Below are 6,999 nucleotides of genomic sequence, written 5' to 3'. Positions count from 1 at the left end.
GGTTCCCACGGGGTAACAACTTGTTTAAGCTAAGTAAATTCAAAGATAATTGTGATACCTGAACGAGGGAACCATGAGATCCTAATCCGTGTCTCTCTAATCAACTTTAACTCTCCCCCTATGATTAAATTTAAACCTGTCACTTAAACCTTTTGAACCTTAGACTTTAGGACTGTTACTTCACTGAGGAGCTGAGAGCTAACTTTGTGGGCAACCTTCTTCAACAACACATGGATCTACAACAACACTAGGATCTATAATAGTATATCTTTCCATAGAATTAAAACAGCACAAGCCGTAGGATTTTGAGGTTATCCGTAAAGTGCGACATAAATTCTCAACTCATCTTTAGGCCTTTGCACAATCATGTTGTGCATTATAAGACCGAACTCGTCTTAGGATTCTGAGATTTTTGTTCATCATGACCTAAATCCTCATATCTTCCAGGCAATTTGTGTCATCTTTTCACATAAATGTAAGTCATAAAATAAATAAAATTGACAGGATGAAACATTTTGAAGCCAAACAATAGGATAGACTGGGAAGTGACCGAGGTTCTCCTTTAGTTCTATGACATCCTCTAGTTCTTCCTCCTTCAGATTCTAGAATAAATTTTCCAATTTTGAATCATTCCTCTTTCACACCTTTATGTCCGATCTCGTTGAAAAGTCCTATCATTTTGACCTCTTTGAAGATAATATTCCTGATTTTTATCGATAATTTGTATAGGTGACTTCAGTTATCTAAGATGTAATTAACTATAGAGGCTTGACCTTATAAGAAGCTTTTCCAAACCGAGCTTAATATAAACCCTATTTAATTCTTCATATTAAATATGAGAACTTGTCGACAAATAAAGTGGTTTTGCAGACCAAACAGATGTCATATGTTTCTTAGTTTATTTGATCGAGCATCACCCTCAAGTCTTGTGTTTATCTTTCAGGATAGAAACATAGTTTGAGGTACAGTGTTCTTTCATATTTTTCTAAACTTATGTGTGTGTGTGTGTGTGTGTGTGTATATATAGATAAGTTTGATTTCATATATATATATATATATAAATTAAATGCCTTTCCAAAGCAAGCGACGGGATTTCGATTCCGGTGACCGACAGCTTCTAGCGACTCTGCTAGGACAGTTTCTCTCTCCATTTAAATCAAGAAATATTATCTTCACACATTGATAATGTGTTCAGGTCTCTCATGAAACAAATTACATTTCCTTCATTGGCATGTTTCACCCATTTCTGTCTTGGGTGAGTACGGTCAACTCTTTTGGACTTTAGGATCGTCTGTTCGATCACCTAAGAATATGGAGGTTCAAGAGGCTATTAAGGACTTTTTAATCCTTGTGTGGGTTAGGACCCTCAATAAATGTGTTGGTAGACAAGTTCCACCACAGCATTGTGTGTTATTAAGTTGTTCCCGCACTGGGTCCTGAACTGCACACTTTTTCCCTTTCGAGTTTAATTTGTGTCGGCGCTATTTTTGGTTGGAGGAGTTTCCCATAAGAAGTTGTCGGTCACTGGAATCAAAATCTTGTCGCCCGCTTTGGGAGGATATTTTAATTTACATATATATTTAGTTTTAGAAAAATATGAAATGAAACTGACCCCATATTTTTTATAGTTTAAATGAAAGAGCGCTGTACCTCAAATCCTGTATCTATCCCGAAGGATAAACACAAGACTTGAGGATAATGGTCGATCAAATAAACTAAGTAATATATGACATCCGTTTAGTCTACAAAACATTTGTATTTGTCCACAAGTTCCCCTATTTAATATAAAGAATTTAATAGGGTTTATATTAAGCTGGGTTCGGACATGCTTCTTATAAGGTCAAGCCCCTATAGTCAAGCCCCTATTAAATTACCAAAGTCACCTAAAAAGGCTCTGGATAAAAATCAAGAAATATTATCTTCAATGAGTTTCAAAGGGTAGAACTTTTCAATGAGAGCAGACGTAGTGGTGTGAAATGGGATTAGTTCAAATTTGGAACATTTTGTGGTAGAGTCCAAAAGAGGAAGAACTAGGGGATGTCTTGGATCCAGGGAAGAACCAGTGACTTCCCATGCTATCCTACAACCCTAATGTTTGGCTTCATTTCTAAGGAGAAATATTTAAGTGTTTCATCCTGCCAATTTTATTAGTTACGGCTTACATTCGTGTGAAACTATCACACAAATAGCCTAGAAGATGTGAGGGTTTAGGTCGTGACGAACGACGACCTCAAAATCCTAAGACAAGTTAGGGCTTATATTGTATAGCAGGGCTATGCAAAGGTCTAAAGATAAGGTGAGGATTTACGTTGCATAAGCAAGCAACCTCAAAGTCCTATGGCTTTGTTGCTTATATCAAAGGAAGGAAGACTGGTTTAGCTGGGGAAGACATATTTTGCTGTTGAAGATGGCATTGCTTCCCACCATACTAGCTTGAAGCTCCTTGCCGTGATGAGTTTGAGTTTTCTAGTGTGTCAAGTTATGATGTCAAATCAGGTGCTCCTATGATTGTAGTTCTTTAAATTTTATGGGGGCATGTTAAAGTTGATTAGAGCGACACCGGTTAGGATCCTACGGTTCCCTCGTTCCGGTACCACTATTTTCTATTGAATTCTCTTAATCCAAATGAACTTACTAAACTCAATCTAATGAGTTCCATAATTTCTTTTAGACTGTGGGAAGCATCGCTAGCAACCGCAGGGTACCAACCGTAGGTTACCTTGTCCAAGGAATTCCTAATCATTTAATAGAGACATCTTAATTTAGTTATAATTGTAGTTTTGTGTGATGTTCGAGTTGTCTTATATTTTGAATGTTGTGGAGGTGAATCTTATCTTGGTTGATTTTAGTTTTAGTTTTAGTTTTGGTTTTGCTTTTGTGGCTATCCTTATAGTTTTAGTTTTCATGCAGGGTGAAATTGTTGTTTAGCATGTAAATTTTTGTAAGCATAAAAGTATAGCATAAAAGTATAAGAAAGACAATGCTGAAAACTATAAAAGCGTACCTAGCGAGTCTTCTCGTTCCACCACCTGAAACTCAAAATGCAAGTGAGGGTAGTTCATGTAGAGGCAAAAAAGTAAGGTTTTGGTAGTTTTCCTAACCCTATCTCATATCTTGGTGGGTCCTTAGGAGTTTAATTAAGGATGATTTTGTCAAGCAAAACATATTAAGTTTGGTAGATCTCTGAGGTATCCAACAAATCTAGAGAAAGAAGTAGGTCCGTGCTACTCTCTTGTTGCCTGGTGGAAAATCCCGAGTTCTTTTAAACTTATTATGTTGCTTACTAATTCATCCTGTAAATACCCTTAGTGCTCAATGAGCATTGATGTCTCATTTATCCCTAAAAATAGGGTAATTATCACTCGTAATTCAATTTAAGAATTATGTGGGTGAAGACCCTTAAAGAGACAAGTTTAAGAGACTTAGCCAAATTTTGACTTGGGCTTGTAGTGTTTGAAAGAAGTTTTAATTTTCAATGATGTTTACTTTTCTAATCCTTATTTAAATGAAACTTGATTTAGCTTAAGTCATACTACTATGCCCTTAAGATTTTGTTGAATGTCCTAGTCATTGCAATTGAAATTGACTTATAAGTGGTGGTGATGATTCATGTTTTTGTTTTTTTGTTCGTCAAATAGGGGTATTAAATTAGTGAGTTATTAACACCCAAAATCATACCCCTAAATCTAGGATCATTTAATCGGCTAGACTCCCAAATTTATGTAATTCAAGGAAATTACAAATTTATCCTTTTTAATTAGGACAAGTGAGGTTGGTTTCTACCAGTTAACCCCTTTTGTTTCAAACAACCAAATATGTTAATTAGAATCATAGATTTCCCATTTCTCTTTCTGAAATTAGGCCTAAATGTTAGTTAAGGCTAAATTTCCAAAATTAAACAATTGTCCCTAAGGCTCTATCACTTCATAATTCATCAAATTTATTCCAAATGACATTGGAATTTTTATCCTACCTCACTCATGTGTCAATTGAGACATTAGAGGAGAAAGTGTGATTTTTCAAAATTTAATTTATCTACATAATTATTTTTAATGCAAAAATAGGATTTTTCAAAGAAAATTTCTAACTTGACCAAGGTAAATCCTAATCCTTTGAAATTTTTACTAGGCTTAGACTAGGGAAACCTTTGGACCAAATTTCATGATTTTTTGAATTTTATTTGAATTTTAAAATTTATTTTAAGTTCTAGAGTGTTTATTAATTAAAAAAGTTTTTAAATGTCAAAAGTTAAGTTTTATATTTTTATTAAATCTCTATAATGTCAAGGGACATAGAAAAACAAATTTCACATTTTTTTTGAATTATTGTAATTGTTTTTGTAAAAATCCATTTTTAACCTTTAAAAATTTTTTTAAGCTTCAAAATTCAATATCTTTATTTAGACAATCAGGAAAAATATCCCAATTGTTCCCAAGTGCTTAGGAAGCAATTTAGAACATTTCCATGAATTTTATTATTTTTATGATTTTATCATTTTTTTAAGTATTTTAAATATTTAAAATAGACTAAAAATGAAGTTTTTTATTTTGATCTCAAATTTATTTTTATAAAATTCCTCTGATCACAGAGAACTCCAAAAATCAAGTTTTATAATTTTTCAAGTTAAATTTTAATTATTAAAAATCATTTTAGTGCCTAAAATGTTAATTAATTTTAAAATTCAATTTGAGATATTAAATGAACTCCAAATGTTTTGAAATTTTTATGGAGAGTTCTCTGGAGTTTATATTTTAGTGGAGACCAAAAATTAATTCATTTAGATGTCTATGTTACCCAAAACTAATTTTGTTTGTCTTTTAGGGTTGGTGAAGATTAAGTGTATTCTTAAAGACTTAACTCGTGAAATTATTTCTAAAGGATCCTCTGGTCATGTTGAACCTTCCAGAATTTTCTAAGATCTTTCTAATCAACATGCTAATTATCATAATCAATTTATGAAAATAATAGACGTAAACTTAAAAAATATGGATCTCTGTCTAGGGAGTCCTCTGACTTTAAGAAAATCAGAAGATATCCCCTAAGACAGAGGCAACAACATGCTAAAATTTCAATCCATGGTGATATGCTTATATGCATGGAGAATCAAAACATTCAAATCAATGTTTAATTAACTAAAAATAAAATATGCATCACATGGACTTAAAATTATTTCCACATTATTCTCCTATGTTCACTGAGCAAGAGGGGTTATTTTATTTTATTTTTTAGATTTTTCTACACCAAGATATGAATTTTTAAAGTTAGGGCTATTTATTTAAATAAGAAAATCCCTATTTTTTCTACTTAAACGTGCGACAGTCACTGTATCCTAGGCAGCTCTGAAATTCCACGCGGAGCACTCCCATTTGATGTCGCCGTCCATGCAAGCTGCTGACTCTGCCCGTGGTTCATGTAAGGAAGTGTTGTCTGGCTCGATCTCATCCATTGATGAGATAAATGCGCGATCAGATGGCTCCCCGTCATCGTCCCTGATAGAGTGATTCCGTGACCGTCCACACTAAAACCCTAAGATCTCGGCTTAGACTCAACCAAATCACTTCGGGATTGATCCTATGGACTCAACGAAGTGAGACGAACATATCCATACGATAATCATGCAATTAAATTAATCCTAATCAAATTGAGAATCAAAATAGGGTCAGGACCTTGGCTCTGTCAAGTGAAGCTTCGATCAGAGATGATCGGCTTCCAAGGAGGCTAGGAATTGATCCTCTGGTCTTGGTGTAAGGCCTAGGTATGATTTCGATCAAGCCCAATTTTAGGTGTTGGTTCAGAGCTATGTTAGGGTCTCTGTAGAAGGGGAATTTGATGGGGCTTGTCCTTCTTTTGCTGTGGTGAAGGTGTGGGTAAGTTTAATTTGAGTTTGGTGGACTATGGAGGTGTATTGAGCTCTGTCCTGATTTTAAGCAGAAGTTTGAGCTCAAAATTGAGCTTCCATAGTGGGAATCAGTGAGGGAAGGTGGTTGGCTTGAGCTGAGGAGGTCTCAAAGAGTCTTTATGAGCAATTTGGAGGGCTCTCTCTGAGAAAATTTCAACTCAACCTCCATGGCCGTGGAGGGGAGTTTTTTATAAGAATGTCTTAAGGCTTGCTACCATGGACAATTAGGGGATGAAAAGTGATGCTTATATGGAGGGCAGAGGAGCTATATCATTTGATTTGAGTGAGGTGGCCTCTGGGTTTGATTTAGGTGAAGTTCAAGAGGATGTGTCCCTCAATTTTGGCTTCTTCGACGACTAGGCCGGCCGGCCATGGAAGGAGGAGGTGGCTAGGAGCTTAGGAAACCTAGGGGAATATGTCACAACAATTTATTGCAGTGATGTATTGTTTTGGCTAAGATATCTTAAGCCTAAGCAAAAATGGAAATCGAATCCCTTGATTTGAGGGAATCTTGGCCCATGGCACATTTAGCTTGGGTTAGATGGTTTTTAGCTCAGTCTTAAGGTCCAACTAATGGATGTGGTGGAGTTAATTTGATGGCTTCCGGGTGATTAGGCCACATTTAGTGCATGGGTCAAAGTGAGTGCAAATGACCAAAATTTAGGTTTGGGATAGGCCAACCATGTTAATTAGCCCAAATAAATATTGCATTTGGTGTATATGATAATAAGGAACAACTTTGGTGAAGGATGAAACTGGTTTTGAGTTCAATTGGATGTTCAATTTGGAGGAATTTTGAAATTTGATCAATTTGGGCATGTTGGGCTAGACTTGGGTCTAGGTTTGGTTAGCCTTGGGCTAAGTCCAAGGTCAAGTACAAATTGATTATTGTAAATGGTCAATAGTGGTCTCATGAAGAGTTTTCAACATAAATTAGGTGCCAACTTTGATTTAATTTGTGAGTGATTGTGAGTGCGGCCCAATCATTGGGGCTTTGATTGATGAGATTAGGTCGTGTGGCCAAAATTGTGGCTTTGGTCTAAATCAAAATTGGGCTTAAATGATGGAAAAATTGGGCTTGGATTTGGTCTAGATTGGTC

This window comes from Phalaenopsis equestris, unplaced genomic scaffold (assembly GCF_001263595.1).
Source record: "Phalaenopsis equestris unplaced genomic scaffold, ASM126359v1 Scaffold000449, whole genome shotgun sequence".
Taxonomy (NCBI): domain Eukaryota; kingdom Viridiplantae; phylum Streptophyta; class Magnoliopsida; order Asparagales; family Orchidaceae; genus Phalaenopsis; species Phalaenopsis equestris.
The sequence above is the reverse complement of the archived record's forward strand: the minus strand, read 5'-3'. Positions refer to the sequence as shown.